General features: G+C 35.7%; 2 pseudogenes; one reads left to right on the top strand and one right to left on the bottom strand.

The window, feature by feature from the left end:
* The first annotated feature begins 9,053 nt into the window (after positions 1 to 9,053).
* Positions 9,054 to 12,307, top strand: LOC138936992 (uncharacterized; annotated as a pseudogene).
* A 234-nt stretch (positions 12,308 to 12,541) lies between these two features.
* LOC138936991 (uncharacterized) overlaps positions 12,542 to 13,787 on the bottom strand; it is a 36,204-nt pseudogene continuing 34,958 nt past the window's right edge.

Genomic DNA, 13,787 nt, shown 5'->3' with positions numbered 1-13,787 from the left:
CAGCTTATTTCAAAAATTTACCAATTAAACATAATGACCCAGCGCCGGCCATTGAATCAATAAATGAAATTAAAGAGGAAGCAATTATCGAAATCGCGAACTTAGAAACAAAAACTTGTCAACCTAGAGTCGCCATCACTTGTACAATTTTCAAAGGATATTGCTTTTTTATGGTAGACTCAGGGTCCTCCGTAAATCTTGTAAAAGTGGGAATCTTGAAGAACACCTTGATAAATACACAAGATAGGCTGAAATTAAAAGGGATTTCGAGTAAATCAATTACAACATTGGGATCAGCCACTTTAAAAATCATGGGAAAAACTGCCAAATTTGACATCGGTAAAGACGATTTTGGGATACCCGCCGACGGCATAATGGGCGCCAATTTCCTGAAGAGTAACAATGCCGTCGTCGACTATCAACACGAATGTTTAACGTTTGGAAACATTCAGGTACCATTCTATATAAGTAAAACCATCATAGTGCCTTCACGCTCTATTGTTGACGTCACATTCAACATCACGAACCCAGAAAAAGAGGAAGGCTGCATTCTACGGAACGAGCCAGTTAAAGGGTTATTCCTAGGTGAAGCGCTCGTCAAGAACTCCCGAGGGAAAGGCCATATTAAGGCTTACAACTTGACAGAGTACAATTACACCATTGAGGTATACCCGATGCCTCTTGAGGATTATTTCATACCAAGTGACTTTAAGGAGCACCTTAATTCTAATTCTATGAGCCAAAAGGAGCTCTCCGAAAACGGGAAATCCTCAGATTTTCAATTACTAAATACTCTTCCGGTGCCACAATACCAGGAAGATGCTTCTACACAAGATGCAACGCCAGCATCTTCGTGCCTCAAGGATTCTATTAGCACGCCTTTAGACCTTGAGGGTTCTTCTATTTTCAGTGACACGCTTCCAGTGTCTGCAAGCCTCAAGAATTCTGCCGACTAACGTCCAGGGTCGACGGGTCTAGAGGACCTTCTAAATCCGAGCGATACGTTCGCTATATCCCCAGACCCGAAGGTCTGTTCCGAAATCTTGAGTACATCTAGCCGCGTACAAGAGCTTCAAGCTCTTATAAACACCGAACATTTGAACGACGAAGAAGCAGACCATGTAAGAGACATACTTGAAGAGTACGTAGACTGTTTTCATCTACCTGGTGAAAGTCTTGGATGTACAACCTCTGTTAAGCATACCATCCCGACCACGGACAACGTGCCTATCCATGTGAAACAATATAGGTATCCACCGGTTCACAAGGAGGAAATCGACAAACAAGTGGCAAAATTGCTGAAGGATGAAATAATCGTGCCATCGGCATCTCCTTATAACGCCCCTTTATGGATCGTTCCAAAGAAGTCCGCGGCAGACGGACAAAGGAAATGGAGGATGGTCATTGACTTTAGAAAATTAAACGAGAAGACAGTCGGAGACGCGTATCCACTGCCTAATATTTCGGAGATATTAGACCAGTTGGGTAGCGCAAAATACTTCTCTATTTTCGATCTCGCCCAAGGATTTCATCAAATACCTATGGCTGCTGAAGATCAGGAAAAGACAGCATTTTCTACACCGTATGGCCACTATGAATATCAACGGATGCCATTTGGATTAAAGAATGCACCAGCGACGTTCCAACGTCTAATGGACAATGTATTAACGGGCCTGCAAGGAAATGAACTCTTTGTTTATTTAGATGACATTGTCGTGTACGCAAGATCCTTAGAAGAACATAAGATAAAAATTAAAGGATTGATGCGCCGGTTGGAAAAGGCGAATTTACAGTTGCAACCGGACAAGTGTCAGTTCCTGAGGCATGAAGTGGCTTATTTAGGTCACATAATTGGAAATGACGGAGTGAGACCGGACCCGAATAAAATTAGTGCCGTAAAACATTTCCCAACCCCAAAGAATCATAAAAACAAAACAATTTTTAGGACTGATAGGATATTATCGCCGATTCATTAAAAACTTTTCAAAAATTGCAAAACCATTAACAGATTTGTTAAAGAAAGATAAACCTTTTATGTGGACATCCCCACGGGAGGAAACATTTAAAATACTAATAAACGAATTATTAAAAGAACCCGTTTTACAATATCCGGACTTCACAAAACCATTTTTATTAACTACTGACGCCAGCGGATACGCTATAGGAGGCGTATTAAGTCAAGAACAGGCAGGGAAAGACTTACCAATCTCATATATTTCCAGAACATTGAATGAGGCAGAAGGAAGGTATTCGACAATAGAAAAAGAGTGTCTAGCCGTAGTCTACTGCACCACACACTTCAGGCACTACCTGTACGGAAGAAAATTCACAATCCTCACGGACCACAAGCCTTTAGTTTGGCTACATTCAGTTAAGGATCCCAGCTCCCGATTGTGGAAATGGAGGTTAAAACTCTCGGAATATGATTATGAAATACAATACAGAACTGGGAAAACTAACGTAGTAGCAGACGCATTCTCTAGAAACCCGCAACCTCCTGACGCTTCTCTACTTCCCTTAATGGAATTTGACGATGATTCGAACGAATCCCTGTTCTCGTATCAAACAGCGACGCAACAATCTAGACCGTCTATCACTATTTCTCCCAATGATACTAACCCCGCACTTATACTTAACCTCCAGCAACAGATACTCACCGAAAATTTAACTGAAGATGCTTTACTAACTCCACCCGCAATAGCAAGAACTTCGTCCCAACCTTTTTTCCCAAACACCGAGAGCTTAGACGAAAGTCCAGAAGGGCAGACACAAGAACTTTTCGATGGTGAATCAGAAACATCAGAAGAGGATTCACAGGATGAAAGCGAGCTCAATGTATCAGTATCCCCACAACCCCGCTCTTCAGATGAAGAAAACAGCTTCAAAATTAATGAAACGCGTGATTCGCTACTTTCTCGAAAGGATAATCATATCATTTTTACTACATTCGAAGGACATCCTTACGACAAGGGCGCGAAGGATTACTTAAAAGAAAACAAACTCCCCGCGTATAGGGACCTAACATTTACAAGAGTAAAAATTACAAGCCTAAGTGGCAAGAAACATCTGATAAACATCCCTATTAAACAAAACGAAAAGACACCAATAGAACAAAGCGATGTCTTAAACGGAATAAGGTCCCTAAGAGACGCCATAATCGAACTAAATCTAAGAACAGTCAGTATAGCCCAAAACGACCTATATGATACAGTTTCCTGGAATTTCATGCACAAAAATTTAAGGAGATTTCTTTCGGACCTACCGATAATCATAACTGTCTGTAAATCACTAATTCGCTGTCCCGACCCGCAAGAAAGACAGAATATTATTTACGAGAAACACGCAACTAAAATTGGAGGACATAAAGGCGTGAATAAAACCTATCATAGGATCAGGCAAAATTACTACTGGTCAACGATGAAAAAGGATATACAGGATTATATAAAAAATTGTCGAAATTGCCAAATCAAGAAATTGACCAAAGTGAAAACAAAACAACCTATGATGATTACTGATACCCCGGGAACTGCCTTCGATAAAATATCTATGGACGTCGTAGGACCGTTGCCCACGACCAACCGAAATAATTCCTACATTTTAATTATCCAGGACCTTCTAACAAAGTATTCAATCGCGACACCCATGCAAACTGCAGACTCCCTTTCCATTGCTGACGCATTTATAAAAGATTTCATTTGCATATACGGAGCACCCAAAGCCTTATTAACAGACCAAGCTCCAACCTTTTTCACCTCTCTAATGAAAACCATTGCTAGTTACTTTAAAATAAAACAATGTCGTACAACCGCTTACTACCCGCAATCCAATGGATCCATCGAACGGTCTCACCACGTGCTAACAGAATACCTAAAAATGTACACTAACCAGAACAACGAATGGGATGAACACCTCAGACCCGCTATGTTCGCTTATAATACATCCGTGCATGAGGGTACTAATTATACACCGTATGCCTTAGTTTTTGGGCATCTCCCCAGAACACCCTCATCCTTTGTAACTCCTGAAGAGGTAACCGAAACCCCTTATCAAGATTATCTTACTAACCTTTTTGATACGATAAAATCATCTCAAGACTTGGCAAAACAAAATTTAGTAAAATCTAATGAAATTAGCAAAAAGTATTATGACAGGAAAATTAATGTTCAAAGGTTTAGAGTCAATGACGAAGTCTATCTAATAAAAGAACCAATAAAAGGAAAGTTGGACGATCAGTATACCGGTCCTTATAAAATTCTTGAATTATTACCGATGAATAACGCTAGAATAGACTTTCGAGGTAAACCACGCGTTGTTCATGTCAATAAACGAAAGCTGTGCAAAAGCACATCGATCCGGGTTGAAGGAAAACGAAGGAAATCAGACCTTGTAATCGTGGCCTGGACCCCCGGATCCAGTATTATTAAGAAAACAGCCAGTATTACGTATATATACATATTGTCATTTATTACTCTCATTCTATCTTACACATTTTGTAACACAAAACAACACAACCAACCAACACTAATTACAATCTTAAAGATTAATTATAATATTTCTATTTTAAGGCATACAGAGCGATACTATTCTCGCTGACCATCGCAACTGTACTCTATGGCACCCAATCCATTATCGCATACGATTGCGGAGGAACGTACCTAAATGTAACAACCGTGTCGTTGCTATGATCAGGTGAATGCGACCTGAATATAGATACACCAGCGACAACCAATACGTACATACAACTGTTACAACTATCCAACTACGCGCAGACACAAATTATACAGTGTAAAATAGAGATTATGCGTACCATATATCATTGTGGCATGCACTCGCATATTTCGGCCGTTCAAAACGGTTATGCGAGTTACCTCCAAGAAACATCCCGAAATAAGTGTATGCAAATTCATGGAGAGGGCCTTTTGAGAATAGGAAGCGCGGAAATAATAGATGAACTAAAGTCAAACCATACTTATTATAGAAGCGTTACCTTAGCCGGAAAGGTAAACGTCGACGGGACATGTAAAGGCATTCAATATTCAGATTATTATGGAACATGGGACGATGTAATTGTACAAGCTACTGTAAAAATATCTCTAAAAGACTCGTATGTATCCATAAAACTAAGCACGGGAAAAATAATTTTAAAATCCGGAACCGTCTGCGATTTAGGAGACGAAACATGTATAGATTTTGACAACAGATATTCTTTTTGGGAGAGTCTCCCCACCACCGCGTGCGGTTTTGAAAATTACGACATACTGTACGAAGGAAACGCTGTTAAATTCCAAGGATTTCAAGATTCACAGAATACTACCATATTCTCCTTAGAGACACGAGACACCACATTTGCTCTCACACACCATTTGTGAACCCTATACGGGACCGAACATCCTAAATTATTCATTTTTGAGACACAAAAGGGAAACGTCTTTAAAACAAAATCAAAAACCGATATTGCAAACCTTGACATGTTTACATATGCAAACTCAAAATTCGTTTACGTTCAAAAATACGTGAGAAGCCAAGTAACAGCATTATACCAAGACGTAATCTTACAGAAATGTGAGCTAGAGAAACAAGTGATACAGAACACATTGTCGCTTGCCTCTATTCTACCAGATGAATTTGCGTATCGGCTCATGAAATCTCCGGGTTACATGGCAATGACTACAGGAGAAGTAATTCATGTCATAAAATGTATACCTATAGACGTTACACTTAGGAAAACAAATACCTGTCACACAGAATTACCGGTCACGTTCCGGAACGCTTCATTATACATGACCCCTAAATCACGAATATTAACGAAACAAAATACACTTAGAGACTGTAACCCCTTATTACCTATCCTCTACAATATAGACGAAACATGGATACAGTTCAATCCCACACCCTCTATAGCAAATTCCCCACATCTTATTAAGCCCCTGACGAAACTGTCATGGAAGTATTTAGCACTGAAATCCTTGGCAACAAGCGGTATTTACACTCAAGATGATTTAGATAACTTAAGAGATCACATTATGTTCCTAGCAGAGAAAAGCGTTGTATTACATACTATCGCTAGAGGTTTTACTGGCCAAACGATACCGTCGGACGCCATCTCATTGCGAAATTTATTAGATGAAGACCCCCTAAATAAAATTTATAATAATACTTTAACGAAAATATGGGACGGTTTTACTACATTCGGCGTAGCAACCGCCGGCGTATTCGGAATGTTTATAATTATAAGAATATTAAAAATTGTATTCGACACATTAATACACGGCTATGCGCTACACGCAGCTTATGGCTGTAGCTTGCATTTATTCGGAGCCATCTGCAGCTCCTTCACACACTTATTATTGTATCTGGCGAACAGACCACAGCCGCAACCGGAAATGATTCCCGAAAATCCACCGGAACACACAAACACAAACATAGTACCAAATGCGCCAGCCGAAAACACAGAACCACCCACCATACCTATTGTATATACTTTTAGAGACATGCGTGCCAGACTGGACGAACAAATTTCGTAATAAAATTCTTTTAACCCGAAATTTAATCTAAGGGGGGTGGTGTGACGTCCTAATCGCACGTCTATTTTTTAAATAAACATTAAATCATTATTAACACACCTATAAGAAGTAAAGGGAATAAAGTCTAAAGAGAATTGTTCGTTCAGATAGAGAGTGTAACATTAAATGTAAGACTTGTATTTGCGAATCACCCCGTATATAGCCAACGTTCAAGCGCGCCAGCGGGTGACGCAGAAATAACTATCGTATATAGACCATAAGAATAATTAATAATTTATATTTGCATTTAAGATTGCACAGCTAGTTAGGCAATTCGAACGCTTCAAAATTATAACACACACACATATATATATATATATATATATATATATATATATATATATATATATATATATACGAATATACGAAAGATCTTTTAATAAGCGATAACTTTTAATAAACGAAACTAACTTCTAAAGCATTAAAATCAATAAGGAGAAGAATGAAACAGTGAACAATGCAAATGTAACGTTAATAAACATCATTAACTAACAAATGCGCGTCCCGTATGAACATAGCAAAATGGGACATTGGTACATGCTTTAATATAATAATTTTAAGTACACATACATTTATATATGCACACCATAATGTTTAACTTTTATCCTTTATTTAGTAGCATTAAGAATCTTTATACGCATCATACGCATTTATATACTCTATACTACGCGCACACGAATCATATACAACGTGGCGTTCTTCATTATTAATAATGCGTTTAGCAATAAGAAGCTAGGAATATAAGAAATAATATTTTTAGTTTATAAGAGTTCATAAGAGTCTTAAACTGCATGGTATGCGGACTAGCCGTCGATCAATATTCTTATCCGCCCGCTCGATAAGATTAAGCCGGACAAACAAGTTGGAATGTTGCGAGGCTACGATATAGCTGTCCTTCTCGCACAGAGATCCCTACCAGCGACGCTTCTACTTGCCATCGCTCCCGCCCATGGGTCTCCCACCAGCACCAGGAAGCCTAAGGCAAAAGCATAGGAAGAGTATCCCACCATCTACAACGAGGCGATCCCACTACAGCATCTCTCCCACCAACACCTGAAGACCGGAGGAGCTCAGTGCGACGTACAGCATTATTAATCCAGCGCTTAAACTGTTAACACTACTTTGACTCTGAATTACTACTTCGACGTTCATCCAGTTAGCGTTTAATAATCCGGCGTACGCGTCGTCAAACTCCAGTACGAGTCTTTAAGACTTTTATATACACACTCAATCGTAAAGAACGAGTTTACCAGCCGCTGGTCTAGCGACTGTAATACCACTAATTTAACGTTGGATATAAAATAAAGTGATCTTTTATATTGCAACGATTCGCAATTATTTAACGACCGGCCATTCCTACATCCTCGATCAGCCGTTGTTCGCTGTAGTCAGTAAAACAGCTAATTCTTTGGAACCTTCGGAAGACTATTCACAGGAAGGAATCCAACGTGCCTAGAGGACGTACTCTAGCATATATTCATAAATATAAATCTGGTAAGTTAAGGTAACTCCGATTTCACAGTGACAAGTTGAAGCCTTCTGATCCCTGGCAAACTTGGTGAACTGCAGAGTGGCCAAAAATAATACTTTTCTATTTAAATAAATCACGAATAAATACTTACCAATAAAGAGCAAATAAATATAATAGCTATTGAAGAAATAACAGAGAACCTTGGAACAAACCAATTTATAGCTATTTTCAATAAAATTTATATTGTCACGTTTTTAATAAATTACTCAATGATAGTAATTTAAAAATTAATTTTTTTTTCTTAACTTCGATTACCGAGACGTGACACGGTTCCTATATTTATATACAATACTCTAGACACATCACAGACATTATATTCATGTGTTTTCGTTTTGCTCTTTAAATCTGTCATTACCGTTCGCACTCGTACATATTGAGCATGTGATTTACGTTTTAATTTGTGACATGTAACAAGCGATATCTGGTGACAATGAGGAATAAGAATTCATCTCTTTGTGAGTTCTTTAATTATTCTTTATAGGTTCGGTCTCTAATAATTTTATAATGATTCAGATATGTATGTTCTCTACCATGGCATACGTTAAAGAAATGGTTGTCTTTACTGACGGAGGCTTTATGCTGCCGTATTTACTTCTTTATTACGAACGTTGAAGAACACAGCCTACAGATGACATGTATAGTTTAATTTTAATTTTAAACGTGACTTCGACATGCTCTGCATTTGTACCGCACAACTTTATAGCGTTAATTGCATTAATTGATTTGTAAACAATTGTAACAGGTGTATATCTTTTTATATATATTTTTTTTTGCGCTGAAGAGGATCCAAAAATGGATCGAAACGTTTGCTAGATTTTATATCTTAATAAACTAAATTCGCACTTGATTTTCTGTACTGGTTCCTTAGCCTTTTCCCCATTTCGTTTTAATTTTATAAAACTCCCGCAGTAGGGGCTAATTTGTCAACCCTCATTAAACATATAAGAAATCTCCTCATCATGGAATGCATCAAAAACCAAGATGAAAAGAAGAAAAAACTAATTAAAAACTTTTCAAAACTATTAATTGTGGAAGTTGGTACAAATATCAACAAAATTGTTCTCGAAACGCAATCGGGTCGTAAAAGACATAAGAAAATAAATCTTCCATCACTGGAAGATATTAAAAGATTGCATACACATTTGGTAAAAAAAGAATTGAAACTTATGCAGCATTAAAAGAGTCTTTTTCATATGAAAAATGGATTTCTTTAGCAAAAGTAACATTAACTTCAATGCATGTTTTTAATAGACGACAGGAGAAATGGAACGAGCACATATAGAAGATTTTGAAAATTATGAAAGAGTAAATAAAAACATGTACAGTGACATTTATAAATCATTATCCACGGAAGATAAAAAAATTGTTGAGAAATATGTCTGATTTTGTATCAGAGGGAAATTGGAACGTACAGTACCTGTTTTACTGTCAAACGATCTTCTTGACTATGTTACCTTAGTCTTGAAATATCGTAAAGAAACTAATGTATCGCAAAAAAATTCTTATATTTTTGGATTACCTAGTATCAACAAAGATAGATACCGATATCTGAAGGCCTGTATTTTATTGCGTAAATTCGCACAAGAATGTAACGCAAGTCAGTCAACTATTTTGCGCGGTACAACATTATGAAAATATATAGCAACACATTGCATTCAACTTAATCTCAATGATATTGATGTTTCGGATCTTACTACATTTATGGATCATGCTGATAAAATACATAGAAAACATTACAGGAAACCAATAGTAAGCAGAGATATACTTAAAATTTCTCAATATTTAGAAGCAGTATTACAAAAAGATGGACAGGATTCGAATTGTTGTGCTTCTAGCCGCTAAAGAAGAGGTCTTTTGGGATTTGTACGTCCAAAGGATTAGGATCCACGCTCGAAATAAGACACTCTCGGACGTTAGGTAGAAATTAGAATATTTTGCAAGATTCTGTACACTTTTCACTTATTCGCGATTATAATAGTCGGGCGCGATATGTACGGTACTTCGATACTGTGCGATAATATTACTGAGCGAGCGAGAGCGATGTTACTGAGCTATGTTACTGAGCTAGCTCGCGTCGTTGCATTTCGCGCTTATTATATATCTTAATTAATTAAGTCGTTGATTAGGGAGGAGTGTAGTGTCACTGACCGGAACATGTCTCATACTCCGCTTGTCAGTCTATCTCGTCAGCTGCTTACTCAACTTCCGAGAACTTGACCGTGATTTCCTTCTCTTTAGTCACGTATCTTTACTTTATTTTATTAATAATCTTTTATTCTTTATTCTTTCTTAATTCCTTTTCCTTGGGCTCTTTCCCTTATTTTAATGCTTTGCTTTAGTCAGCTCTTTCTTAATCTTTTCTCTACTTTGTTTGTTTTATCTTTTAATATTAAGAAATTGGTCAGGTTACGACAGAGTAATGAATCGGCATCGGACAGCGATTCTGAAAAGAAAAATAACATAAGAGAAGAGATCAATAATAATAATCCTGATGAAACAGGTAACGTTATTTGAATTACGTTTAAATCGTTATATAAGCATATATAAGTGTAATTTTTAATATTAATATTTACATTATTTACATCAGAATGTTTTATGTTACATTAATGTTTGTGTAATTTATACAGAAGTATTCTTATCGTATTATTCATAAAAGTTATACATATTGTTTATTATAGATGTATCATTGGAGTGGCCTTCACTTGGACACAGTACAATTGGACACGGTGCAAATGGACACGTTACAAATGGACACGAGATTTTGCACACGGTTCAATTGGACGCAGTGCATTTGGACACAGTAATTTTGGACACGTAAGAAAATACGCATCGTTTACTTGGACACCGCTCACTTGGACACTGTTCATTTGGACACCGTTCGTTTGGACATCGTTATTTGCCCACCGTTCGTTTGGACACCGTTCATTTGCCCACCGTTCGTTTGGACACCGTTCATTTGCCCACCGTTCGTTTGGACACCGTTCATTTGTACACAAAAACATGCGCACTGTTTGTTTGAATATGTAACAGATGGAGAGAAATAAAAATCATTTTGGGAAAATATAATCAGTATTCTTATAACACTTTATACTAGTAAATCTATGTAAAATATGAAATCGTGAAAAGGTGATACATTTGAAGGTTATAATATCTGTCAAAATAAAATATATTCATACTTATATATCTCTCTAATCGAAAGATACTGATGTCATTAATTTTACATTGCTTTTAGCACTTTGTTTAGCCTTTCGCATATTTGGATATCATATTGTAAAGAGACAGATAAAAGATGATATAATTTGGGTAAGGATGGGTGTAAAAAATTTATTGGGACATAAAAAGAAATTATATAGTTTTATTCATTCGATAGAAAAGATGTGTTATTCTTGACCAACTTTTATTTTGTAACTGTTTTACGGGTAACAGCATTGGTATTACATATTTAGATGTTATAAAGAATGAATATTTCATACGATATTTATACCACCATTAAAAAAAAAACGTAACATTCGTAGAGCGCTTGGCATTATAATTAAAGTATTTTAAAAAAAAATTAAAGTATTTTCGGCATCACATACATTATTTGTACAAAGTAAAATCTCTATATATTAATTCAGTGCTGAGATTTACTTGCACATTTTGGCCCGATTTCGTGACTCACGCCTATTGCCCCCCACTCACCGCTCGTGCGTTAGCAACGAGTAGCCAGATACGCGTAACTAAGGAACGCAATGCTTTGTCTCAGGAGCATCCATATATAAGAATGTCCAAATATAATAATAAGACAATACTTTTCTATAATTAAAAGCTTTTCTTCAATATTTTATATCAATGAATTATAAACTCTATCTCTATCACAAAATAATTTTTTCCTCATAAAGTAATATACGGCGTTTTTTTAACTCTTAGACTTAAGTCTGTTTTTACGTAAAGATATGTTTGAATCATGTTTTATGGTTTTCTGACTCTTACATAGTTTTCATATTTTACATTGCATATCGGACATCGATTGGCTTCGAAACGTTCGATACATGGGGAACAACAAGCGAGATGACCGCAGGGTATGAAGACGTATGTGCGCTCGTTAACAAGTCACACTGTACAAACGTCTATGAAAGATTTTTCTTCTTAAGTAGTTTGATAATCCTCCAGGTTCCAATTCACAGTATGGAACGGAAGGTCTTCTGAAGAGGCACTCACTATTGTCAATTAAATATAAAAATATTCAGGCACCTCGTATATCAATTCATCGTCTGTAGGGAAATGACAAAAATTAATAATATTGTATATAGAGACATGATTGAGATTAACTTGAATCTCTTATTTTATTTTAATTCTGCAGCAGTAGAATGCTGTAGTAAAATTATCTTACTGCAATTAAATTCTTCTTTTGCAATGTTTCTTTAATGGTTCATCTATGTTGATAGTACCGTTCTTTGGTGCTTCATTAAGTTTTTGTACAACCATATAATTCTGGTAATTTAGGGAAATTATTATTTTGTTTCGGTGCGTTCTCATGTCCTCCATTAAAATTTTCTAACAACAAATATAGTACAATTTTTAAAAATATTTATTATAGTAATATAGCGATATATATTTAAAAGAAAAGTGAAATCTGGAATTTGTATTACAATAATTGAGAGATTTATTTTTAATATTAAAAAATGCAAACATTTTATATAATATATGAAAAAGTTTGTTTCATGATTTGTGTTTATAAGGATGCAAATAATGATATATTCAATGTTAATATGTACATAACTTCATAATCCACCGTAAGTTTTGACAAAATATATACGAGAACGTAAATTTTATAAAGTAAGCAAAAATCAAACACTGAATCCAAAAAAGAGACAATAGAAATTATATTACGCAAATCCAAAAGATAAACAATAGAAATTGTTATAAATTTACATAATATGTAATGTTATTCAGTTGTAAAAATAATAAAAATGAACTTAATGTGGTGTATCATATAATTTCATTTTATTTAAAGAATGTGACGCTTGTAAATATAATATTGAAATTTACATGCTTACCCTTATCAGTGTTTAATAGTTCCTGTTTTCTTTTGTGGCATTTTACGCGTGAATTATTTCTTTTCTCGCAATTTAATAATTCTTTTAATGGTGTTTTCCTTTTTATATTAATTTTTGCGTCATATTCTATATTGTGTACTATGTTTGATTTTGTTTCAGAAGACACATAATCACATTCTTAATCAGATATTGAATTATGTATATGGCTGTTATCTTCTGCAAAAATGCAATTAATGTATTAATATCTAGTAAAAAATATATTGTGCATAAAAAGCAAGATTTAACATTTTTATTATATATGTATATATGTATATATACAGGGTGTCTCACAACTTCCGTACAATATTTTAATAGCGTATTCTAGAGGCAAAATGGAGTAAAAAAACCTTAATACAAAAATATCGAAGCTATAATAGTTTGTGAGTTATAAGTGATCAAAGTTTGCCAATAATATTGGGTAGAATTCGCGCCCTCAGGCTCGTAACTGTATTTACACACGTACTAATTTGTCATTTGTTATTGCAGACGGATAAAATAAATAAATTAATTTCCACAAAACTTCTCTGCGCGATCAAAAAAAGTAAACTTCGTTTCTTAAATGTGTGAAAATATTAAGTTTATATTTCTATTTAAATATAATAATTCATCAACCAT

The sequence above is a fragment of the Polyergus mexicanus genome, unplaced genomic scaffold (assembly GCF_030449975.1).
Source record: "Polyergus mexicanus isolate NDT 795.1 unplaced genomic scaffold, iyPolMexi1.0 SCAF_10, whole genome shotgun sequence".
Classification (NCBI taxonomy): domain Eukaryota; kingdom Metazoa; phylum Arthropoda; class Insecta; order Hymenoptera; family Formicidae; genus Polyergus; species Polyergus mexicanus.
Note: the sequence above shows the minus strand (reverse complement) of the source record. Positions and strands in the feature narration are given on the sequence as shown.